We start from the raw sequence: 27,725 nt of genomic DNA, 5'->3' as shown, positions 1-27,725 counted from the left end.
TTGCAATGACTAGGGACCGGAAAAATTCGCGGATTCAATGACCTCTAGCATAGCCTCCATTATCCTCTGCACTTCTCAAGTAAATACGCGTGTTCATTGGTTACTAAATTGTGAGGCGTCTCCACTGGGTAGTTTGTGATTCGACGCTTCTTTGGTCGATAGTCTCTCATTGGCCCAGAGAGCTCCAGTTAAACCGCGAGCCAATAGCAGAACCAGCAGAATTATACACATGTTTGAATTTCAGCCTATCACGAAATGAATCCGCGAATTTTTCCAGTCTCTAGCCATGACTCTTAGAAAAAGCTACAGTGTTTTGTGAAATACCTTGACATGAAATGAAATCGCGAAATACAGGTGTCCCTACTTATTTCAGTCTAAAAGGCGTTCATTTATTTCTTTTTTCTTTTTTTCGCGAAAAGTGTCTGCTCTTATTTATAGGTAGATACCAAAGAAAATTATCTTAGTTTCTGGTAACAGGATGAGTTCCACACATTTATACTCAAATAAGTCGGTGTCTATTTATTATCCATTGGCTAAGGCCACATTTTACCTCTTTTTTTTCCTTTGGGTTGTAATTGGGGGGGGGGGGGGTGTTTTGTCGTGCTACCTATGATCTTCAATGAGAACGTAGTTCAAGTGCATATTTGTATGCATTTAAGCCTCTCCACATTTAATAAAAATAATTTTTCAGGTCTCTACGTACAGATCAAACCATATGCGATCTGGGCATAAATAATGACGTACCAGCTAAAGAACAAAGTACATAATATTGCTTGTGTACAAGTCAAGCCTGTGGAGTCAAGCCTGACACAAAATAAAAGTTTTGCAGGACTCCTATGATTGTTAGTGGTTGCCGCCAGTAATGTACAAATGCTTTAACTCTTAGCCTGTTGCCAAATATTAACTCGAATTTCGCTAGCCACAACCACACGGGGAAAAAAAACACGTGATCGAGTCGTCCAGTACTCGCCAGTGATGTGTAAACATGTAACCTCGGTGACGGAATAATTCACCGACGTTTTCGGTCGACACTGCAGTCGCCTTCATCAAGGGAGCAGTTACCTGCTGCGGCTACAACCCAGAAGCCAAGCTACTTCAGACAATGGCCGTGAAAGCCTGCGAACATTACGAACACTATCAAGGAGTTCTCTTGTGCCCGCCGTGTCGTGCTAGTCGCTGGCACCGAGGGCGCGCTTACACTGAGCGCCAAACTATACTTCAGGTGAACCGGTTCGAGCAAACACGTTTAACAAACGCTGAAGCGTACGGTTACACGCCAGCTGGTGTAAAGATACTTCAACTACAGCACCGACTGTCTGCTGTCATCGAATGGATGTGCTGTAGACATGTATTTATCTGAGCAAGTGTACCTCTGTTAGAGAATTACCGCCAGCATCGATTTTAAAACAATAAAAGCATTTACCGGTTGATCTTTTTTTTCGTTGTAGTTGGTAAGCTATTACTAGGAACACCTGTATTTCGCGATTTCATTTCATGTCAAGGTATTTCACAAAACACTGTAGCTTTTTCTAAGAGTCATGGCAAATTTTGAGGGTGCAGCAGAACGGTGACCAAATTCTCATTGGCCCCGTCAAGAGCGGGACGACACCTCTCACCGACCTCAGCCAATAACCACAGGAGAAAAGCTACAATATTTTGTGAAATACCTTGACACGAAATGTATTCGCGAAATACATGTGTCCCTAGCTATTACACGAACTTGTGACAGTAACATTCTCCATCTTGCGTTTTTCGCAGAGGAGTGTTTATACTCTCAAATATCAACAGCCAGTCAGAGGCTTGTGCAGAAGAGATGTCGTTCTGAATCACCTTGCCAACCTGTTTAGGTTGAGTGAGAAATGACCTCGAACGAAACATGTTCAGACCGTATGTGTAACCGCTCGGTAAAGTTGAACATGTTTGCCTGAAGTAGTTCACAGTCCCGTGTAACCTATATAGAGAGACAGGTAAACTCCACGGATTCATTTTCGCGATAAGCTTTATTGCAAACACATATAAAATTGTGTTGCTTCTGCGGTTGGTTCACAGTTTGTCTTGGGATCTCTGGGCGAATAAGAAACCCTCGACAATTATATTGCCGAATCACAGTGTACCCAGGTGATACGTTCTCACTTGTGAGCAGCCAATGTATGTGCGAGTGTGCAGAGGACTGTAGAGTACATCCTAGAGCTCAGTGGAGCCACGAATTTTACCAGTCTCCAGTTATTGGCTGCTGGTCCTTCTGCAAGGCTCCAAAATAAAACACGCTCCATAAATACGATGGAAAGTGCTAGCGATATTAGTTCAGCCTGTCACAATTTAGCTATAATTAGGGGCATGAATATTTCGCGAAAATATTCCGAGACTATAGCTGAAAGTTAGAACACTGTACCATCGACTGTGTTTTGTGATTGGGTAAGTTTCTCTGAGGTACATGACGATTGTTCCAACACCAATCACAGTAATTCAGCGCAGAAGCAACGCGTTCTGAGTGGCTCGGTAAAATCGCCAGACGGCCGCCAATCACGAGGAAGAAACCGCTGGTGCGGGTATGTCTTTGTTGCAGTCTAATAGGCGTTCGGACTTTTTGTTTTCGCGAAAATTGCCTGCCCCTAGCTATAATCATTCGAGACACGATTATTTCACAGACTGATGGGGTCTTGAAGCAAATATACATCATGTTCAGTTTGTCTGCTGGACTACAGTACTCTTGACGACCCTGGCCAATGACCGTGCGAGGACAGTGGAGTCTTTCCCGGGGTTCATTGAACCCGCGAATATTTACAGGTCCCACCAATATCTAGAGACCGGACAAATTCGTGAATTCAACTCGCGATAGGCTAATATAGAAATAGTTATACCTCAGTGCTGCCTCTGCTATTGGGTCACAACTCAGCTGGATGACTCTGGGCCAATGAGAAACGCCCGACGGAGGCTTTATCGAATCACAGGCTGCTACGTTGGGACGTCTCACAAGACAGCAGCCAACGAGTGGGTGACATTTGAACGAGTGTACGTAGAACTATGGAGTTCATCCTGGAGGTCATTGAACTCGCGAATTTTTCCGGTCCCTACGGCAATATCATTGTTTTTCGAATCCCCTCTCGGAATGAACCCCTGCAGCCGCCACTGTTGATCGCCTGGACGGGACTCGTGTGATGCGACCGCGGGCCCGGGTGGAGCACCCACTGCGTATCGACACGCAATCGCTCGTCGCTTTCTCCGGTCCCGAGGCGTGGCCTCTCTCTGGGGGCGGAACCCCTCGGCATCCACTAACCGCAGCCCCGCGAATACCCCTCGTCTTCGACCATCAGGCGTCGCGTCCGCGTGAACACCCGGACACTGACAACGGACTGGGAGAGCTATTCATGTGCAGGGGCACTGTATTTGCAGGGACTGGAAAAATTCGCGGTTTCAATGACCACTAGGATAGACTACACGATTCTCTATGTACTCGGGCAACTATCACCTGGTCATTGGCTACCGACTCGGCACACCTGTTTACTGCGATTCTTATGATTCGATACTTCTTTTGTTGAGTGTTTGCCATTGGCTTAGAGTCCTTCAGGTAAATTGCGTTTCAATCACTGACGCCGCATTAAGCTAAACGAGTTTGGATTCCAGCCTGTCTCGAAAGGAATCCGCGAATTTTTCCGGTCTCTATGTATTTGTTCGCGATAAGTAGGGCCATGCATATTTCGCGAAAAGATTCCGAGACTAGCTGAAAGTCAAAAAAAACTGTAGCATCGTCCGTGTTTCGTGATTGGGCGAGTTTCTTTCAAGTACATGTCGATTGTTACAACACCAACCACAGTAATTCAGCGCGGAAGCAAACGCGTCCTGAGTGGCTCGGTCAAACAAGGCAACGACTTCTCTCGCCAGACGGCCGCCAATCAGGAGGAAGAAACCGCTGGTGTGGGTATACCTTGTTGCAGTCTAGTAGGCGTTCAGATTTTTGCGCAAAAATTCCTGTCCCTAATCACAGTTTATCTGAAAGACTTTGAGCCAATAAAAAAATTCAACCAAAAAAGTATCGAATCGCAAGCGCCCCAGTTGACAGGTGTCACGAGTCAGTAGCCAATGAGCAGGTTGCATTTGCCCGAGTGTGTAGGGGATTGTGGAGTCTATCCTAGAGGTCATTGAAATCGCGAAGTTTTCCTGTCTCTGAATATAGATGTCTCTAGCTATTAGAATTTTTTCTCGCAAAAAATACATTGCCCTAACCTATTGTATTGGAAGCTCACAGGCAGCACTAAATGGCGCTGTCCTGAATTTACTTTCCGTGCTCGTATCCACCTTGTCGATTTCGATTTTTCGAAAGGACGTGATCAGACTATAGGAAGCAGTCGTCTTTATTTATGCTTCCTTACTCCAGAGGACGATTTCGTCCCTCGCCTGCTCTGCCGCGAGGAGAAAATAACGGGTCTCTCACAGAAACTTTCGCCGCCAGAAACGAACTCATCAGGAGTGTCTCTCTAACTGTCGCCGAGGGGAGAGGGGGGGGGGAGGGAATAGGGAATCAAGCTGCCAAGGCCCCGTGCAGTTAGGTACGTTTCCTTGAAAGTAATACCGTTTTTGATGTGTAACATCCCAGCTCTCGGTGTACGGCAATCGTTAGGCGTAATTTCATGAATGGAATGAAAGTCGCTTGGAACGGAAGTGTGTAACCACGATGCTGCAATCTGCAGCGGATGGCACGAACCAAAGTTCACAAAACCTAAGGTAAACTTTATAGTTCTAGGTGTTAAATGAACTTTAACAAGATGGTTAGTATTTTAATAAATATCCTTGTCGAAAATCAGGTCGAAAGCCGGGGGTTTATTTTTCACAAAATATCGGAGCCGCTTTATTCTATAGTTTAAAATTTCGTGGTATAAATCTAGTGATTCGATAGTCGACGTAACTGCTCCGGCAGCGAATTCTAGCGGCGGGTGCGGAAACTACGTGTCATTCGCGTCCAGTTATTTAATTGAAAACAAAGTTTGCATATATTGATCACTAGGGGCAGGCATTTTTCGCGAAAAAAAATCAGAACGCCTAATAGACTGCAAAAAGGCGTACCCGCACCAGCGGTTTGTTACTTGTGATTGGCGGCCGTCTGCGAGAGAAGTCGTTGCCATGCTTGACCGAGCCATTCAGGACGTGTTTGATTACGCACTGAATTACTGTGATTGGATACGAAACAATCGACATAAATAAGAAATAAACCACCCAATCACGAAACACAGACGATGCTACAGTGTTTTAACATTCAACTGGTCTCGGAATCTTTTCACGAAATATACATGCCCCTATTGATCACGTTCGGCATTACTAGAGACCGGAAAATTTCTCGAATTATTTTCGTGATGCGCTGGAATTCACATAAGTATACCTTTAATATGCTTTTGATATTATCTCAGTGTTCGCCTCCATGGCTCTAGGCCAATGAGAAACCCTCAACCATAGAAGTATCGAATCTCAGGCAAACCAGTAGAGATGACTCGCAGGTCAGCAGCCAATGAACTGGCATTATTTTCCTTGGTGTATACAGGCCTGAATAGTCTATCCTGAAGGTCATAGAAACCGCGAATTTTTTCCGGTCCCTAGGTATAATTATGTGAATTCCAGCGCATCACGAAAAGAAATCGCGAATTTTTCCGATCTCTAATAATAATAAATAAAAATGAAAACATAAACCTACAGAGAGAAAAAAAGTCTAAATCAGCTGATGTCAAACAGATAAACTCAACGATGAACCTAGACAGGTGTTATGGACAACACAGCGACCACAGCACAGACGTACATATTCATTCTTAAATATCAGACACTCAAGAATTCCGTGTCATGGGAAACCTACCGTGTTTTCGTTGTGCTGTGCACATCTATCTGTAGGGGCATGCAGATTTCGCGAAAAGCTCTGAACACTTATTAGACTGCAACAAGGTATACCCGCAAATGTGGTTTCTTCCTCCTGATCGGCGGTCGTCTGCAAGAGAAGTCGTTGCCTTGTTTGACCGAGCCACACAGGACGCGTTTGCCTCCGCGCTGAATTACTGTGGTTGGTGTTGTAACAATCGACATGTACTTGAAAGAAACTCACCCAATCACGAAACACGGACGATGCTACAGTTTTTTGACTATCAGCTAGTCCCGGAAACTTTTCGCGAAATGTGCATGCCCCTAATTATTCGCCACGGACGCGGCTACAACCCAGAAGCCGAGCTACTCCAAGAGACCTCCTTGCCTGCGCTGGCGGGGCTCTGCAGCCTGGTTCACAGCGGCGCTAAACGGGCCCATGAACGTCGGACGGCAGGAAGTGGAAGTGAGTCCCCGAGGGGAGAAAGCTGCATGGCAAGGGGGAGGGGGGAAACAGGAAAGGCTTGGCGAGTGGATAAGACTGTGTCGCTCGTTTCCCCTTGACGTCTGTTTGCTCCTACGACCCAGGCCGTCCGTCGGCGGACAACCGGAGATTTCCCCGATTTCCTGTGGTGTCACAGTGCTGAATTTCACAGCACTTATGCATACTTTCAGACTATTGTATAGAGGCATGCACATTTCGCGAAAAGATTCCGGGACTAGCTGAAAGTCAAAAAAAAAAACTGTAGCATCGTCCGTGTTTCGTGATTGGGTGAGTTTCTTTCAAGTACATGTCGATTGTTACAACACCAAGCACAGTAATTCAGCGCGGAAGCAAACGCGTCCTGAGTGGCTCGGTCAGATAAAGGCAACGACTTCTCTCTCAGACGGCCGCCAATCAGGAGGAAGAAACCACTGGTGCGGGTACACCTTTTTGCAGTCAATTAGGCGTTCATATATTTTCGCGAAAAATGTTTGCCCCTATAACAATAACTTATTTATGAATCAGATTGCAGGGTTTCGTGGCAAATGCCTGATATACTATATTGCCTTTCAAGGTTAAGTCGCATCTACTGGACGTGTGTATCGACGTTTCGCTCTGCATTGGTGCAAGCATCGTCAGAGTTGAAAATCACAAAGCTTGAGAGCTGAGAGATGGCGGGTTTTATGTGTATATATATATGTATATAAATATAGATAGTTTATAACGAGAGGTCAATACGAGGAAGCCTTTTGTTATTGGCTACTAGAAGAAGACTCCTAGCAATTACGCTACCACTACGACGCGAATTTACCTCGTTAGCCAAGATTATTTGATGTAATTTATGCCGATAATCAATAATGATAGTAAATTTCATTAATAAGCCATAAAATAATTTTAATGAATCGATTTATTCCACCACTCTTCTCCTGTTTTTTTGTGTCTGAAACGACGTTAGGTTTTTTTCTTTTGCTTCTTTCAAGTGACGGGTAGCTTGGGTCGATTGTGCATCAACCTGTCTTTGAAGTGACTTATGTTAATTCTACAGGCGTGTACAAACATGCTAGAGAGTTTTCCAAACATTTGCAGAGACTAGAACTTGCATTCTTTTAAACCAGCTTTGAATGACTAGGCTTTAAATGCGTCTTTTAAATTTTTCGTGTTACGTCGGGTGCTTCTTAGTTGTAAACCTCAACTCTACTGACGTTACAGCAAACATATGCCGTGTTCAGGTGCGCAATTTACGACATTGCCACCACGTTAGGAATTCCAAATAGCTCTCAGCAGTGATAAAATGTTTTTTTCCTCTCAGTAATTATATCTTAATAAAAATTACTATGCTTGATTATTTTGCAAAGTAACAAAGGGAATTGAAACAGGCAAGAAAATTTTTCCTAACTCCATTACATGCAGCGCTTTTTATTGACATTAGCGTTTACTCGCCATAAATAACCATAATTCAAATCCCTAATTGGATAAATTCGATCTCTGTTACATATGCATCAACCAGCGCTCATGAATTGGTAAATACAGAATGCATATAATTTTCACAACTTCTTTAAAATACACAAAGACTAGAAAATTTCGCCAAGCCATTCTTTCAACGTAGGTGGCGCTGCAAGCAAGAAAATAGCAAAGCAGTAAACGCGCATGCGCTTGTAGATAACTGTTATGAATTACTCTTTAAACTGTGACTTTGAACCAACACTCTTTAACGCTTAAAAGATGATACAATTAAAATGTATAACTCAACATTCTTTTATGGACATACTGTACTTGGTGAATATCTGTTGAAAACATTTGTCACAGTAAAACAAAACAGGAGAGGTATTGTGTTAAATCTGTAGAAATAGTCCTTGAATAATATCAATAACAATAAAAAATAATGGCGCGAGAGACCGAGGTTCAATGGGCCAATTATATGTAGATTCCAGAATAGAAAGTAAAACTCGCACCCGGTTCAAGATCGTTCCTTGGGCCAGTGACGACGCATGTTTACCAGTTCTGATATGCTTTCTAAACATAGCTCCCATACCTGCAGTGCTGGTCGGCTCCAAAGTTATGAGTAGAGACCTGCAAAATTCGCGGATTCATTTCGTGATATGCTACAATTCAAATAATTATACCTTAGCGCTGCTTCTGCAATTGGTTCACTGTTAACCTGGAGTAATGAGGGCCAATTAGAGACCCTCGCTCAAAGAAGTGTCGAATCACAGACACTCGGTCGAGACGACTCACAAGTCAGTAGCCAATGAACAGGTGGCATTTGCCCGAGTGTGTAGAGTGTAGTAGAGTCTATCCTGGAGGTCATTGAATCCGCAAATTTTGCAGGTCTATAGTTATGAGCGAAGTCCAAAAAATAACCAGCACTAGACTTTTCGAACACTACAAATTTTTTAATTATCCTTTTCCTTGTCTTAGCTAAAGCACGAGTAAATTCAAAATTGCCAGTTGTAAACAAAGCCACGTGCAAAACGCATTGCATGTAATCGGAACACTTTTGAATTCTTTGCGCGTTTTTTTGTTTTCAGTCAATAAAGTGTAAAAAATTATGACCTTTCCATCGCATGCTGTAAGTTGGGACGAATGTAATACAGGGAATTTTGTAGTAGTTGTTTTGACATAACTGACTGTCAGAAATTGTTTCCAAACGGTCCAGTTTAGTTGGAAATCATCATGGTTGCTTCCAACTGCTGGTCTGGACAAGTTTCCAGTATCCAAGTACCAGATACTAGTTTTGCGACAGCACCTGTATGCCATTTGAGGGCACACCTGGAGTGCCTTTGAGGACATGACGGTCTGCCCATCTCCGAGATGACAAGGCTGACGGCGCAGTTGGTCCGCATCGAGAGAGTCGGTCACTGAGATGTGTCCTCGGGCAACATGCCAGCTCTGGTCGTGATGCTGTCCTCATTCCTGCTGCTGGTTTTTTTTTCCAGAAGCAGCACCGAGAGAAGCTGGTTTAGACAGTCCAATTAGCAAGTCAATGACGGAGCCATGGGTAGAAGAAGACAATCAGCCAACGCCATAATCAGTAGAGACCGGAAAAATTCGCGAATTCATTTCGTGATAGGCTAATATACAAATAGTTATACCTCAGTGCTGCCTCTGCTATTGGCTCACAACTCACCTGGATGACTCTGGGCCAATGAGAAACGCCCGACCAAAGCTTTATTGAATCACAGGCTGCTACGTTGGGACGTCTCACAATACAGCAGCCAATGAGTGGGTGACATTTGACCGAGTGTACGTAGAACTATGGAGTTCATCTTGCAGATCATTGAACCCGTGAATTTTTCCGGTCCCTAATAATCAGTCTAAGTTCCTATATCACCCTGTCAAATGGTTGCTTTGCTGCCAACCACCAGTAGGACACGCCCGTATTTCGCAACATGAACAAAAGTTAGTTCCAAGCATTTTCTCAAAATACTATGGGTTTTTGTTATCACTGTTATGGAGACTCATGGGCGTCCATTAGTAAGTTACCGCATTATCATTGGTTCAGTCAAACGGGAAAGCAACGTCCATGGCAAGGGGCTGGGAAAATTCACGCGTTCAGCGACCCAAAGATGGACACCATAGTCCTTTGTATACTCGGGTCGATGTCATCTGTTCATTGGCTGCTGAATGTATGAGAAACTCTAGTGGATAGCTCGTTATTCGGCACATCTTCAGTGAGAGGACTGCTATTGGCGCAGAGGTCTCCTCATTATAAGTGGGCCAATAGAAGATCAAGCAAACGGATCCAAACATGGCCCCGAGGGCAAATTATTTTGGTGGGTCCTCTCACCATTACTTAATGTACAAAATTTCCAAACTCCAAAAAAAAAAAAATTAAAAAAAAATTCTAAAGACTGTAAACTTTAAAGTGGCCATAACTGAAAATGTGGTCAATTGGTTTTTCATAAGTTGTAAGGTAACCAATTAATTATTTTTGCAATAAAATTGTAATTTTGTCTCACTCTTAGGGTGAACTCAAAAATTTAAAGATCTCGAAACTCAACTCTCCCCACCCCCCTCCCGGGTGAATGGTCCAAGGGTATTATGCTGCCCCCTTTCTCCTAGCCAAACTCTCTTCACGACGGCTCTGAATACAAAGGTTTTATAATTTTCGGATGCGGTGAAACGAATCCGCTTATTTTTACGGTCTCTGTACGTAGACAATAATAAAAGCAAATCTTCACAAATATTAACACGGTATGTCAATTTCTAGCATACAGTCATTTATTTTTTGACGTGAAACGTCTAATAAATCGATGAACGCCGGCTGCACGCACGAAAAAGTGTCCCGTTACGCTGTGTCCCGTTGCGCTCATTGTACGCTTGCGCCTCATCTATCTCTCTTCCACTGGATTGGAACAACCGTCGATTTGACTCTTTCGAGGCACATTAAACTTGAAACACTCCCATTCGTTTCCTACGTTTCCTATCATCGTCCTATCCTTAACAGAATAACACAGATTGGAAGAAGTTAAATAGCAAACATGTATAAAAGTTATAGTTCAACAATCTCTTCGTTAAAGTAATAAACATTTTTGGATTAATGAGTGCAAATAAAAGTAAATTTATCAATTAAATTGTAGATTTCATTTCACTCCTTCTTTGTATCCATACAAAATAGTGATAATTCAATAAAAATGATTCAATTTTATTCATAAAAGTGTGTAATCATTTTTTCAATGTTTTGTTATGACGTTGTCACGTTAAACTATCGTCCGTAAACCGACTTTACAGACAACCATTTTTTTCCGATGAAGTACACGTGGCTTCGTCCAGCACCAACCAGCCCCACGTGGCCGGGGGCTCGTGGCATGCCTGCACGTAACGGAACGCAGCCCGCGCGAAGGAGCCAGGGCCTGTGAGAACCGCCCGAGAATAGCCGGAAGGCGAGACAATCTGCCCGTGGACACGGCCTTGACGAAAGTAGTTCTCCCGGTCGCCCGTTCCTTTATTGTTGCCTCTCGCCTTCGTCGAAGGAAAGGGAAACTCTTTTTGCACACGCCTGAGAAAAAAAAAGGAAGGAAAAAAAAGATAGTTCCGGCGAAACAGTATGAAGGTCTTTTCTGTTGAAGTGGGCGCTACATGAATGAGGTGTGGAAAATTTCACCAGTTTAGTGGCCTCTAGGACTGACTCTATTGTCCTCTGCAGTCTTGGTCGAATGCCACTCATTCAATGACCTCTTACTTCAGAGATTTCTTTGGATGAAGGTTTCCCATTGGCTCAAAGTCGGCTTCATAAACTGTGGGTCAATCCCAAAAAAACCATCCACCAAAGTTGTAGGAATTGAAATCTAACGAAATTAAAACCGCCTCCACACATGAATGTATAATCTTTCGGGCAATGATTATTCACGACATATTTTTTTTTTAAAGTCTAGCTGCACGTTGAAAATTGTGTTTACATTGTCTGTGTTTCGTGATTTCAGGTATGTCGATTGTTACAACACCAATCACAGTAATTCCGTGCGGAAGCAGATGCGAACTGTAAACATTCAGACAATACAGATTGCAAGTCACAGATTGATTTATAATTGATACAGGATTTTAAATTGTTACGTATTCTACTTTTTTTTCAGCAATTCGGAAAAATGCTTGATTATTAGCTAGGGATTTCCCACAGCTTAAGAGACAAACAAAAACACTGAAATTTAAAACTAAAGAAGAACATTGTTACAATATTTCACCAAAAATTAAAGAAGAACGCTGGTTACAGATTAGTAGAGACCGGAAAAATTCGCGAATTCATTTCGCGATATGCTGGAAGCCAAACCAGTTTGCCTATTTCCTGCTTCTATGGTTGTACCACAATTTATCAGAAGGAATCTGGGCCTAAGAAAAACTCTCAACGAAAGAAGTATAAAATCACAAGCAACCCAGATTACAATTCTCACAAGTCAGTAGCGAATGAGCAGGTGGCATTTGCGCGAGTATGTAGAGGACTGTGAAATTTATCCCAGAAGTCACTGAAACCGCGAATTTTTCGAGTCCCTGCAATTTAGTCAACGATCTTCGCAAATTCACTGGTACCGCATGCACAAATTCAAAACACGAACACAGTTAGAATTACAGCAAATGAACGAACTTTTCAACGAATAATTTACCTTAAAACAAACAGAGAGTTCTTCTTATTCTCAAATAACTGAATCTTCGTAGAAGCCACAGACAAAAGAGAATCGTTCTTGCTGTAGACTTAACCAGTTTTTGAATGCTTTCTTTGTCAATATACAAAAAAAACATTATTTTGGATTCATGTACAAAGTAAGTGAGCTCAATGTCCGTAAACTTACGTGATCTCTGTATAGCTAGTAACTAGCGCTTCGTGAATTGCAGGTGGACATTTTTTTTAACAGTGAACTTAAAATAACCTTCAGAAACGTGTTAAGTCGGCAGCAGCAAAAAACTTTGTTTCACGTGCACGTGAACGCTGTGTACGGTCGAAAGTAGTTCCTAAGAAGGTCCAGTCATTCGGAACCACGGAGAAATATTGTTTTGTTCGAGGCGCGTTGTCAGTTTGAAAAGTCCGTGAGTGCAGTCGCAGCCGCTCTCTCGGTCGGGGCTAGACCCGGCTAGTTGTGACCTCGTTGCGCGACGGGCGGACACGGGCGACCACGGGCGGACACGGGCGGGAATGTGCGGCGCGGACCCACGAGCGCTCTCCGCCCCGACCAGGGAAAGGCCCGTGTCCACCCAAGGACGCCCGCCCGCCCGGCGACAGTTACACATCCTTGGTGCAGTCGCATTCGGTTATCCGATCACCAGAGCCGCGGTCGCTCTGAGGGATCCTCTTGACTTCTGACTGGACTCGGCCTCGCTTTCGGTTATCCGATCACCGGAGCCGCGGTCGCTATGACTGGACTCGGCCAACAAACAGATGGCTTAACGGCAGCGACAACGCAATCTCGCGGCGTGCTTTTCCACCAGGTCATTTTGCGCGTATATGTGCGTTTCTTCTCCTGGAGTAATTAGGTCATTTGTAGAGACCGGAAAAATTCGCGAATTCATTTCGCGAAAGGCTAAAATACAAATCGTTATACCTCAGTGCTGCCTCTGCTATTGGCTCACAACTCACCTGGATGATTCTGGGCCAATGAGAAACACCCGACCAAAGCTTTATCGAATCACATGCTGCTACGTTGGGACGTCTCACAAGACAGCAGCCAATGAGTGGGTGGCATTTGACCTAGTGTACGTAGAACTATTGAGTTCATCCTACAGGTCATTGAACCCGCGAATTTTTCCGGTCCCTAGTCATTGGTGTTTAGCAGAGACCTTCTTCTGTTAACTGGACCATAGTTTATCAGAAGGACTCTGAGCCGATGAAAAACCTCCAACGAAAGAAGTATCGAATCACAAGCAACCTGCGCTGTTAAAAAAATTTCACCTTCAATTCATGAAGAAAGCTGGTTACAAAATATCCAAGGCTCTTCGTAAATTTTCGACTATCTTCGAAAGATTTACGGTCACTGTGTTCTCTTACTTTGAACATTAATCCAAAATATATATTCTTTGTATATTAACAAAATATTGAGAGAAAAAAACTGGTTAGGTCTACACTCTTCTTTTACCGACATGTGTGTTTACCTTTGTTTGGAACGAAATATACAACTCGGGAGTCAAAACACGGCGTAGTTACTGCAAAGATTAAGTTATTTGAAATTACGAAGAACTCTTAGTTCATTTGGGTTAACCTGAAAACTATCATGCGATAAAAACTGTTACTGAAAAGTTAAGATGAATCAAGTGGCGAAACTTAAGGGGCAATTAACTTCATATACATGCAACACAAATAAAAAAATTAGCACAGGACACTTATCTTGTGCGAGGCCGGCTCAGCTGGCTAATGTACAGCGAGATTTACAAACGGAATGCTATTATTTGCCTGCAGTGAGTTAATGATGATTATATGGGTTTCTGCAATCATCGCACCGAAGCCAAGCTGAAACCACACCTCACGAAAAGAGGCCAGTTTTTCTCGAACAGTGGTTACGACAGAGTATTCGGAATTTGTGCAGTAAATGACATCAGATTTGTGTGAAAATGTTTAGAGTCTAATACTCTGTCACCACTTCCTAGATTGACGAAAGCGAAACAACAAAAATACGCTTTTACTTTGAGAAAAATATACGGTAGGAACCAAAATTATTTAACTACAGCCTTTCCAGAGTTATTGTGAAACGTAAGATTCACTGGCATGGAGTCATACAACCTGATTAATTTTATTCGTGCATATTCGTATTATTAGTATTATGTTGCTGATGTGACAGTAAAAGTTAGGTTAGGTGTGTTACATAAATTCAATTATAGTAAAAATTCGTTAATTTTTTTCCGGTGGGGTAGAGTTTTGCACATCTAAGTGATCGTAAATAAAATGAAAGGTTCTGTAGGTTAATTCAGTTACATAAATTATACGCACGATAGTTGTTAAAATATTAATTTCTTGCGAAAATTATTTTTAAATTATTTTTTCTTGAAAGGTAGGTTTTCACATTTCTATGTGATCGTAAATAACATTAAATATTGTTTATTTATATCACCAAAATCCTAAATATTATAAAATCATGAAAATTGTGTCATTTAAATAATGTTCAGAACTTTTAAGGCGTTTGACTCCATTTCAGTTAATCTTAGGCTCTCCACTGTTAATACAGGGGCCAAAATAATTTGAAACTGTTTTAAACAAGGTTTATACTGTACCGCACACGAACCATCTCGTTGCTAGTACTGAAGTTTGGTAATCACTACTTAAAAACCTTGTGTATTACTTTTCTGCTAATTTTTATCAGTATAACTTTCGTAAGTTAGGTACAATTGGCGATATCCTGATAAATGCTTTGTAAAATGGTGTGTTCCACAATGCCGTAGCACTGACCATATTTAGGTACATAGTATTAAATTTATCGATAATATTTTTTTTCCACCAAGATAGCTAACAAGTGTCTGGGTACTTCTTACTTTTTATGGCAATAGATATGCAATTTCATAACATGCATTTAAATTGGCATTTCACGAGTCAATGGAAACTAACGAACATGGGGATAACACAAACGAATGAAAACTCTAAGGACACAGCCATAGGAATCAAAATATGTATATCCTACCAGTAAATTATAAATAGGAAAATGGCAGAGATAAGTGTTATAGCCTACACATAAAAAATCAGATAGACCTACATACATGTCACACATACATTAAGGAAACAAAGCTTTGCTATTAAAGCATCAATGATGAAAGACAACAAATAAAGATCCGAAAAATTACGATTGTAACGCAGAAATATGGACCCAAAGCGAATCCAACTCAAGGAACACAACTAAGAAAGACGTGAGACTTCACCACGGCTCGAGGTGTGTAATCTGTCCTCTTCTTCAAGCGGAACTCAGGACGCAGCAAACAATCGCAGATGACACAATTGACACAATTGATGGTTCGTCTGGGGTGTGTTTGTGTCAGTGAGGCAGTAAGCTCACTAATGCTCTTCACGTCGTGCCTACAAGAATTGTGGTATCTGAACTGTAACAACAACATTACGTATACGACGGAGAAATGAAGACAAAGGTGTGACGAAAGTCCCTTGGGTGCTTTCAAGAATCTGTGACGGGTGTTACACGCCTAAAAATTGTTCTGAAAATACGAATGCAAGCCATTTACACTCTTATAAAAAAAGATAGAGACACATAAACAGAACTATTAACCCACCCTCAGCATATTCTTAAATGCTTTTCGTAAATAGACACTACTCTGATACCTTGAGTTGTTTTTCAATCACGTGATTTTTTCTGAAGTTCTGCACTCCTTGTGTGTTCCCATGTAAGCAGTGCCCTTAATTCATGACACTCCTAACTCCACCAATGCTGTCTCGGGAAGACACCCCAAAATTTTGCGGATTCATTCAGCAACAAGTTTAACGACGAACACTTTTATGTTTTTACGCTGGCTTCAGTTGGACCAAAATATTGTTTTGACATGCCCTACCAACAGCAGCCGAAAGGACTGACGACGAATTACATTCAGGTCACTGAAGGCTGAGATGTCTTTCGAGCACAGCAACCAATGAACAAATTATTAGTAGAGACCTGCTGAATTTCATTTTACTATTCGCCGGCAGCCTAGATTGCAACCTTGTTTACACTATACTGACTCTTTGTCATTTGCAGGGACAGGCGATATTCGTGGATCGATTTCGCGTCAGGCTAGTCTATGTGATTGGACCACAGTTTATCAGAACGAAAGAAGTATCAAATCACAAGCAACCCAGATTACAAGTCTCACTAGTCAGTGGCCAATGAGCAGGTGGCATTTGCCCCAGTGTCTAGGGATGAGAGTTAAGACCGCAGGTTGAGTGGGCATGGGGAATTTTCGGATCTCTGGAAGTATACTTTGATTGTTTACTTTTTGCAGCGGTTATTACTAGGGGCATGCAATTTTTCGCGAAAATATTCCGAGAGTAGCTGGAAGTTGAAACACTCTAGCATCGTCTGTGTTTCGTGACTGGGTGAGTTTACATGTCGAGTGTTACAAAACACCAATCACAGTAATTCAGTGCGGAGGCAAACACGTCCTGAGTGGTTCGGTCAGATAAGGCAACGACTTCTCTCGCAGACGGCCGCCAATCGCAAGGAAGAATACCGCTGGTGTGGGAATACCTTGTTGCAGTCAAATAGGCGTTCAGATTTTTTTCTCGAAAAATGCCTGCCCATAGTTATTACTAGAGACCGGCAAAATTCGCGGTTTCGATGGCCTTCAGGATAGACTGCACATACCCCTGTACACTCGGGCAAATAACGCAAGTTCATTGGCTGCCGACTTGTAAGTCGTCTGAGCTGGTTTGTCTGTGATTCGATCGTTCTTTGGTTGAGGGTTTATAACTGGTTGAGATTCGTCCAGATGAACAGTAAGCCAATAGCAAAATTATCTAAGAGGTATGTGTGTTGGAATTCTAGCCTATCACCGAATGAAGTCCGCGAATTTTGCAGGTCTCTAGACTTATTACTACTTCAAGATACCAAATTAATGCACGCTACATGTCCCACGGGGGTAATCACGGACGCCGAGCAGCAAAAGGGCACAAGTCGCTGCAGTAATTTTACCGTTGCCTTACGAAGTGGAACGAGGGCAATGAAAGTTAACTATCCGACCACCGCCGCGTCTGAGACACGCGACGCACCAGGGCGAACGTGTCGCGCATTCCATCCGAACACTTTTTAAAATTACCGTTGAAACATTTTCCCGTCCTTATATGCTTACGATTTTTTTTTTTACTTAAACACGGCCTTGTAAACGCCGTTGGCACCAAATTAGGAACAAGTGCCATGACTTTATCTCATCAATAGGGGCAGGCATTTTTCGCAAAAAAATCTGAACACCTTTTAGATTGCAACAAGATATATACACACCAGCGGTTTCTTCCTCCTGATTGGCGCCAGTGGTTTTTCACGAAAAAAATATTTCGATACAAGTTGAATGGAAAAACACTGTACCATGATCCGTGTTTAGTGATTGTTCGAGTTTATTTCAGGCACACTGTTGGCGCACGAATCACAACGGAAGCAAACGCGTCATTAATGGCCCGGCCAAATAAGGCAAAGTCTTCTCTTGCGGTCGGCCGCCAATTACAAGGCATAAATCGTTTGCGCAGACGCAACGCATTGCAGTTTAGTGAGTGACCAGTTAGTGTCACGAAAAATCGGTGGCCATAAGTATCGGATATGAAATAATAGCAATAGACACAGACCCTAGACCCAACCAGCAGGTTACCTTCCACACTTACATATTTAGTGACATGGGATTGAGACAAGTAAAAAAAATTAATGCTTTCCTTTAGCTCAGAGCCGTATAATAGGGTGAAAAAATACTCAATTTTTGACGTGACAACGTCTAATAAATCGATGAACGCCGGCTGCACGCACGAAAAAGTGTCCCGTAACGCACATTGTCCCGTTACGTTCATTGTGATCTCTTCCACTCGATTGGAACAACCATCGATTTGACTTTTTCGAGGCACATTAAACTTTAAACACTACCATCGTGTCCTACTTGTCCTATCATCGTCCTATCCTTAACAGAATAACACAGATTGGAAGAAGTTAAATAGCAAACATGTTTAAAAGTTATAGTTAAAATAATCTGTTCGTTAAAGTAATAAACATATTTGAATTAATGAGTGCAAATAAAAGTAAATTTATCAATTAAATTTTAGATTGAATTTCACTCCTTTGTATCCATACAAAATAGTGATAATTCAATAAAAATGATTCAATTTTATTCATAAAAGTATGCAATCATTTAATCAATGTTTTGTTATGACGTCACGCTAAACTATCATCCGTAAACTGACTTTACAGACAACCAATTTTTTTTTATTTCTGTTAACAGTTACTTTTCCTTTGGGTTGCATCCACAAGTTTACACTTCTGTCAGAAATGCATTCGGTTCGTTCGTGTGATTCTCGGAAGTCTGCTGCTGGCTTGTGCCCCGGGGCTTATCAGACATCCCGCTATCTGCCTGCGAAGGCCAGGGAAATGCACGCCAGACGTGTCCCCCGCCGGCAATAATAATTTAAACCGTTTTTATCTGTAAAAACCTAATCTCTTGTCCCGAAATTCGCCAGTTGTACTTCGCACGCGCGAAGCGTTGTTTGCTGCCGAGTCGTAAACAAAAGAACATTGAAATACAGACATTTCTCCATTATTTGCACGTTATAATTCCTTATTTATAGAGATCGGAAAAATTCGCAGATTCATTCGGCGATAGGCTAGAATTCAAATACATATACGTCTCAGATGAGTTTGATATTGGCTTACTGTTCATCTGGACGAATCTCAACTAGTTATAAAACCTCAACCAAAGAAGGATCGATCAAATCACAGACAAACCAGATGAGACGACTCACAAGTCAGCAGCCAATGAACTTGCGTTATTTGCAGTCTATCTTGAAGGCCATCGAAACAGCGAAATTTTCCGGCCCCTACTTATTTACGATTTTTTTTTTTAGGATTCTCAGTGAAATCTAAGGACTTTTAATATGACATATTAATTTAATGACAGACTAAGGACTTTTTAAGAATAAGGGCCCCGGCTACCTGAGCGCACACACGGTGCGCAGAGCTTCAGGAAAAAAAAAACGAGATTTGAACACTACCCAAGTCTGTTTACGAAAATCATTTAAGAATTCGCTAAGACCGTATAAGTAATTTTGTTATCAGATTAAGTTTTTTAAGAGGTATTTTTAGAAGAATTAAAATAGCTAAAATACGTGTTTTCAGAATAATGTTTGGGCATGAAACAACCGGTACTCCGCCATATAATGTTACGGTCACCGCTCATATGCATGCAGGGAAGACTGCGCGCCAGTCCAGAGGCGACACCGCGCTAGGAGCACCAGCGAGTGTCCCGCCTCGTGGACACAGGGAAGACTACCATCCTGGAAGACAACCATAATGGTGTATTTCTGCCTGGCCTCTTCGAAAAAGGCGGAAATATACCATAACGGAAAACTGCCATGATTTCAAAGGACGAGACTTTCTTATACACTCCATGTAAAGAGTACAGCGGCGTCGCTCTCGAAGTAGTGCATGGAACACTCGGTAGGTAGCGCTGTCAAACCCTCTAGCTTTTGTATTGGGCGAGGCGTTACGGAACCCTTCCGCGCATGCGCTTCCGCACCGCCGTGGACACTCACCTTAAAAACGGTGTGTCCCCGGAGCCAGCCAGGTGTTGGAAACCTAACCTCCCTTCTGTCGTCTCCGGGGGTCGCTGACTCGTGCCACGGGAGCTCCGGTCTTCGGGCGACTGGCGGAACACAAGCCTCGCGGGGTCGCCTCTTGGGTCAGGAGGGGAGGGGAAGCCCGGAACCACGTGACGACCTTGGGCGACGATTTCCCCCCCCCCCCCCAATCACACTCCCTCCAAACACTCTCTCTTCGCCGCTCTCCGGCCACGCTAAACTCAACACGTAGAACTATATCGACCTGAAAACATCAATATTTCAGATGTACCTGCCTTTTCATAATATAATAATTTTTACCATATAAAATTATTATTTTTTTAAGTATACGTAAAGACCGTGATGCGCTGGAATACACATAATTATACCTTTAAGCTGCTTCTGCTACTAACTCAGTGTTCGCCTCCACGGCTCTGGGCCAATGAGAAACCCTCAACCAAGGAAGTATCGAATCACAGGCAAACCAGTAGAGATGACTCGCAGGTCAGCAGCCAATGAACTGGCGTTATATTCCTTGGTATATACAGGACTGTATAGTCCATCCTGAAGGTCATAGAAACCGCGAATTTTTCCGGTCCCTAAGTATACGTCATATTAAGTTCATGATACGTATAAGCTAATATAAAGGAGTTACGTACATTTTACAAGTTTAGCTCTTTCTAACCAAGTGAATACAGCCATATTTTATTTTTTAAATTTTATTTTCAAGTTTTTTATTATTGATTAATTTTTATGGATTGTTACTGTTATAGACTTATGAAAATTTAATGTGAAAAATAAGCCAATAAATGTGTAAAAAATAAAATTAATTATTAATAAATAATAATTAAAAATAACAATTTGTTCTTTCCGAATCCTGAGGTCCAACCATTTCATTATTTTATCCTGCCAAAAACATAATAATTTTTTTTTTCTACTTGAAAAATATTACCGAATTCGTTACAATCTGAACAAGATATAGAAATAATAATAAAAAAATCGGAACTAAAATATCGATATAATGTAATCGATACAGTTCCGATATATCGATGTATCGTTGCCGTCCCGACTTCCTCCGCACGCGAGCGACCACATCCGCGTGTATCGGCCTTCGCGTTGCTTGACCCCTCCGGCCGACGGGTCAAGGTCAGGGCCGTGACCCGGGGAGCATTGGCGCGGGGGGCTGGGGAGGGGGGTGGAATGTCGCGCGTGGGAGGGCTGGACGGCGTGGGATTTGGTCGTAACTTCGGCCGAGACTATAAACCTAGCAAAAAAAAAAAATAAGACAAAAAAAAGCTAGGTTTTTGAATCACCCGTTCATAAACTTACTACATCCCTACAGAATTACGCGTTAATTTTTGGCGATAGTGTAGAATGTGACTGTGTACTCTTTGGAATGCCTCTTGTCATTGGTAGGGGCGGACATTTTTCGCGAAAAAATCTGAACACCTTTTAGACTGCTACAAGGTATACCCACACCAGCGGTTTCTTCCTCCTGATTGGCGGCCATCTGCGAGAGAAGTCGTTGCCCTATCTGACCGAGCCACTCAGGACGCGTTTGCTTCCGCACTGAATTACTGTGGTTGGTGTTGTAACAATCGACACGTACTTGAAAAGAAACTCACCCAATCAAGAAACACGGACGATTGTACAGTTTTTTTTTTTTTTTTACTTTCAGCTACTCTCGGAATCTTTTCGCGAAATGTGCATGCCCCTAGTCATTGGTAGGAACTGGGAAAAAAATCGAGGGGTTCAATTACCTCCAGGATAGACTCCACAGTCCTCTGCACTCTCACGCCAATGTCGCACTGTCACAGGCTGCTAGCGTGTGAGAACGTATCGACTTGGCAGCCTGTGATTCGTCAGTCTATTGATCGAGGGTTCCTGATTGGCCCAGAGACCTCTAGACGCTGCAGAAGCAGCGCTAAGTTATATGTGTTCCAAACTACTGCTTGTCGCGAAACGAATCCAAGAATTTTTTTTCCTGTCTCTAGCCATTTGATCGCGGTATATTTGACAGGAGGGCTAGAACATCGACGGCTCTAGCGGGTATGACAGACATACCAAACATTTTCAAAATTGACATTTGGAAATAAGACTTTTGAAGAAAATACACAATTCCAATTAAACGTAAGTTTTTATGTTGAAAAGGACAGTTGGGAATGAAATGAAACTATACATTCGCCTGCAGATTTGTCAAATTTTACATTAACGTACGAGTTGTGTTGTAATATTCACACTGAATGACGACAAGTTTAATACTAACAATTAATTTTGTGACCTACATAGGTATTGAAGTGTATTTTGTTGACATACAATTATACGTTCATAACAATACTTATGATTAAAATATTAAATATATTGGACTTCAAAGATAAATAAATTACCCTCAGTAAGCCACAAAACCTACCATTTTGCATCTGAATTTTAAAAATTCCCCGAACCACGCTCTGATGTACAGAAAAACCCCCCTGGTACAGTCCGGACTCCCAAAACTGTGAGTTACGCCCCTGCGGTACCGTCCGGCCCTACCATACTGGAGCCACACCTGGGCTAGAAGCTAATGAAAAACACCTAAAAACACAGCTGATCAAACAACGTGGAACTAATAATAATTTTCTTTATAATAATAATTTATTTCCCATTTTTATACACTTTGTTAACAATATTCACTTAATTAACCAGGAAATTTAGCACTCACGAAAGCAAGCTTGTATGTGAGTGCATCTAGTCACTTCAAATTACATGCGGTAATTTGACGATTGTAAACATTTGTAAATGTATAATAACTGAGAAATAAATATATAAAATAACACCTAAGAAACTTTACATTAGTTATATAAAATTGAAAGTAAAAAAGAGCAATTTATTAAAATTCAATATTAGGTATAAACAAAAAACGTATAAATTATAACATTGTTACCTACATGAATAACTGAAAATATAATTAAATAAAAATGAGTATTTAAGTAAAGTACAGGTACAAAGTTATAACATTATATAAAACTTACTTAAATACTAAAGCCATCTCTTCATCAGTTAAATTATGTAGCCAACTATTAACATATTTTTTTTCATTTGAAAATAATTTTTAGTTTTTAATTTTGCAGGAAGAATAACAACAATTTTTGGAAGCGAACATTCTAAATATCTCTTAGATATTGTTTTATGAAATTGAGGGATTTGTAAAGTTATATTCTGTCTATGTCTCGAAGAGAACGCAGAATGTTGCAGCCGCCAATGAACACGCGCCACCGTATGTGTAGTCCGGCCTAGCACCAGGGAACAACTCCAAATTTCACACGTCTCAATAAATTACGCAAACGCAAAAACTCAGAGCAAGCATCCGTGATCTCTCAAATTCTTGCGTGCTTTTTTTTCTCCCCCCGCCTTCTACATATATTTGAAGTGAAATGTTTTTTAAAAAAAACTTTTAAATATGCGCACTATATGGGTTTATAGATGGCTACGATTTACTTTTCATCACAAGCACCACGCTTCCATTTCTTAAACTATCATGCAGTGAAAAAACAAATGACGATTTTTTTCCAACAAAATCACTAAGAACTTTATGCATGGTTTGTGGAAAAGTAACATATTTATTAAAATTAACCCTGTCAAGAAAATTTTGTACACGGATAAAATGACTGTTTCTGGGGAAAACTGGAAAAATAACTTTATTTAAACCAACATGAGGTTATACAACCCCCTCCCCCCCTTTTTTTATCAATCCTTCTCGAGCTTCGGGATTTCCCATTGGAAAGCTTTCCCTTCAATTGGTCCGTGTTTGTCTCCGGAGCAAGTAATCACTGTGTTTGATACCACGTGCGACTACGCTCATTACCTACTTTCACCCCTTCCTTGAACCCAACCGCCACCCTGCCATCCCAACTAAATCTCCCACGCAATCAACCACCTAAAATACATGTTGCTGCGGCCAAATTTTTTTTTACTACATGAAGCTCTGAATTAGACCAAACATTACACACGTTAATTCCTCGATTTAGAGGCGAACTTCCACGTTTTCATAATCCGTTGTAGAAAAAACTTAACACCATAACGCATTCCACCGACGAATTCCACACGCGACATAAGTTAAACTTCCTGTTTATTATACTATTAGGTAGGTATACGAAAGAAACATAATTCTCTTTGGCTAAGATCACAGATTTAAAAAAAAATGAAAGTATGCGACTGCTAAGTTATGCTATAGCGCAAGTACGAAAGTGTGCAAGCAATAACTTAACGGTGGTAGAAAACAAAAAATCCTTAAGAAAGCCAGTTTTAGGCAAGAGAAGACTCAGAATTTAAGACCATAGAATGGATAGAGTATTCTCCTAGTTCACCCTAAATGGTGTAGCTAGCGCCTTAGGAAAGAAGCAAGTATTCAAAGACTTAGGAAAGATCCGCTCACAAATGTTCTTAAATACTCGTATAGTTGCATATACAAGGAGGCGTGAGAAGATGAGATTGTAGATTTTTTTTTCCTTACCTAAATTAAAACTAAGTGTGTTGGGGAGGGTTCCGGGTTAGGGAGGGAGACTAAGTGAGTCTCAGGCCGAATCCCATACGCTCTAATCACGCAGGGTGTTAGCCATGCAGGAGGGGTAGCATGGTCATGTGCTAGGAGGGGATTGGCCAGCCATGGCAGCGATTGGCACCATGACCAACTCCCCTCACTGACTATTCTAGGTTAAAACTAGATAAGTTGGGCCCAGGTAATAACCTGCATAGACACAGGGAAAAAACCCTGTGCTCTGACATGCGGGATGCAAAATTTAATGCATTAATATCAAGCAGGAGGCTTACGGGAAAACGGAAGGATGGATCTGGAAGAAGAGTTGGACAGAGTATGAGATTGTAGTTGTGACGGTGTGCACGGGTAAGGGGATGAATTGGGGGGGGGGGGGAAGGCACTCACGTGACATCCAGGTGCGGCCCCGCCGGAAGCAGTTCTGCGGGGGGTGGGGGGGAAGCCTTCTTTTCACAGACGAGAGAGCCAAACGCCCGATCGTGCATCTTTGGTTTTTTTTGTTCATTGTAACTCATGATAACTAATGGTTAGGGACTGAAAAAATTCGTGGTTTCAATGACCACTAGGATAGACTCCACGATTCTATATGTACTCGGGCAACTATCACCTGGTAATTGGATACCGACTCGGGACACCTGTTTACTGCGATTCTTATGATTCGATACTTCTTTTATTGAGTGTTTGCCATTGGCTCAGAGTCCTTCAGGTAAATTGCGGTCCAATCACTGACGCAGCATTAAGCTAAACGAGTTTGGATTCCAGCCTGTCTCGATAGGAATCCGCGAATTTTTCCGGTCTCTACTAATGGTCAATTAGGTTAGGTTGGCTACATTATAAACACTTTAAAACACTATGGACGGTTAGTTAGGTTAGTATAGCTACATTAAAATAAACAGAGAAATATAAATATACATAAATAAACCCGAGGTTGGCCGGAGGTGAATATTCGGGCGTGTTCGGGCAAGGACAGAACTTGATGTACGTCCTAGGCTTCCCGAGGAAAACAGCCACGACCGTCGGGGACGCGCCACAGACTTGAGTTGCCGCGCTCTAGCGCCGTTTCGGGAACTCATCACCGAGGTACATAGTGGTTTTCTGGACCTTATCCGCAAATTAAGGTCGGCCATCCCGGATTGCCTATTTTTTACGTCAGAGGAAATGTCAAGGTCGGACGGACAGGTTCCGGAAGCGACTCACAGCCACACACTGCTCATTACAGCTTAATGGTCGCACGTCCCGCTGCTCACGATTATTTTTTTTAATCACCAGTAAGGAATAAATAATTAGAGACCGGAAAAATTCGCGTGTTCAATGACCTTCTGGATGGACTCCAATATCCTCCACACACTCGGGCAAATGCCAAACTGTTCATTGGCTGCTGGCTTGTGAGTCGTCTCGATTGTGTGGCCTGTGATTTTACGCTTCTATGAGTGATGGGTCTCTAAAGGCTAGTCCACATACCTCGTCCTCGGACAGTGGTCCGCGGACGCCCAACGTCCGCGGACGAATGCACACATTTGTGCTGTCTACATGCTGCTGGTCCGAAGCAGGTCCGAAGTGAAGCTTAGCAGTCGTAACACCAGAGTGCAGTAAATGTGCGAGGCATTTGCTTTTGTCTACATTGAATTGTTTTCATTTAAAGTCGTCTGTTAGATTTACATATGCATAGTTTATTTTGTTTCAATTGTTTTGAAATTTAAGTTTGCAAGTTATATTTTGTACATTAATTTTGACAATATGTTAAATAAATAAATATTACAACATAATAGAATTGAGCTTTTATCATACGTGGCACAATATTAGGTGAATTATTGCCTAAGCAGTTTTAACTTCAGACGAATCTTCATATAGTTTTCAAGACGTCTGCATGTAAAACCAGAGTGTAAAACAAAGAAAATGTTAACAAACATTAACCTCAAGTCTTTCTCTTTGCTACCAACTCTTTTTTTATTTCAGGTCAAATTGCTCCCAACTCTTTCAACTTCCGCGAGTCAAACAAATCTCTGACTCGTCCGCGGACTAAAAGTTAAAAATTGCGAATGATCTTGGGACATGGGACATTGGGACATTGGGACACGGGGACGTGACGTCAGAGGGTCACGTGCACCAATCAGCAGTTAGCTGTCCGCGGACTACGGTCCGAGGACGAGGTATGTGGACTAGGCTTAATTGGCCCTCAGTCCTCCAGATTAACAGTGAACCAATGGCAGAAGCAGCACTGAGGTATAATTATTTGAATTTTAGCATAACACTAAATGAATCCGCGAAATTTTCAGGTATCTAGGAATAATGTCACTTGTTCGTTGGCTGCTGACTTGTGGTATGTCTCAGCTAGGTCACTTGCGATTCGATACTTTTTTTTTCTTGGTTGATGCACTGTTAAAAATTGTCACCTCCAATTTACGATGAACGCTGGTTACAGATCATCCAGGGATCTGCGTAAATTTCCGGTTATCTTCGGTAATTTACGGACACAGACTTTTAACTTGAATCCAGTAGATTTTTGTTGGTATATTAACGAAATATTAAAAAAAACTTGTTACGTCTACAACAAGAGCACTCTTCTTTTGTCCACCTTTGTTGAGATAGGAACACATGATTCGGAAGTCGAAATACGACGTGGTTTCTACGGAGATTCAGTTATTTGAAATTACTAGAGACCTGCAAAATTCGCGGATTCATTCGGTGATAGGCTAGAATTCCAACACATATACCTCTTGGATAATTTTGCTATTGGCTTACTGTTCATCAGGACGAATCTTAACCAGTTATGAACCCTCAACCAAAGAAGGATCGAATCACAGACAAACGAGCTGAGACGACTTACAAGTCGACAGCCAATGAACTTGCGTTATTTTCCCGAGTGTACAGGGGTATGTGCAGTCTATCCTGAAGGCCATCGAAACCGCGAATTTTGCAGGTCTCTAGAAATAACGTGTGCGAAGCGGTAGCACCAGGATGACCTCCACACACTTGTACACAAATAAGCAAGTCTTTTTTGTCTATTGACAGCTATCATGTTTTACCTTCCGTCTGTATTGAAATTTGTAATGTTTTTATTCGTTTATTGTCATTTAAGGCGTGTAAAAACTATCCGTCATCCAGTGATAACGCAGTTAAAATGTATAATGATATGCATTCTAGCCTCTTTCCAAATAACAGCATGGATT

General features: G+C 41.9%; 2 protein-coding genes across 2 annotated transcripts in view; one reads left to right on the top strand and one right to left on the bottom strand.

Annotated features, from left to right (window-relative positions):
• LOC134534230 (alpha-N-acetylgalactosaminidase) overlaps positions 1-20,125 on the bottom strand; it is a 61,205-nt gene extending 41,080 nt beyond the window's left edge. The window contains exon 1 of the mRNA XM_063372501.1: positions 19,998-20,125. The gene's annotated coding sequence lies outside the window, so the exon portion shown is untranslated. The remainder of the gene's footprint in view (positions 1-19,997) is intronic.
• The window catches only part of LOC134534610 (uncharacterized), a 119,691-nt gene that overhangs the window by 1,074 nt on the left and 90,892 nt on the right, over positions 1-27,725 (top strand).

Source organism: Bacillus rossius, chromosome 7 (assembly GCF_032445375.1).
Source record: "Bacillus rossius redtenbacheri isolate Brsri chromosome 7, Brsri_v3, whole genome shotgun sequence".
In the NCBI taxonomy this organism is placed as follows: domain Eukaryota; kingdom Metazoa; phylum Arthropoda; class Insecta; order Phasmatodea; family Bacillidae; genus Bacillus; species Bacillus rossius.
The sequence above is the reverse complement of the archived record's forward strand: the minus strand, read 5'-3'. Positions and strand labels throughout refer to the sequence as shown.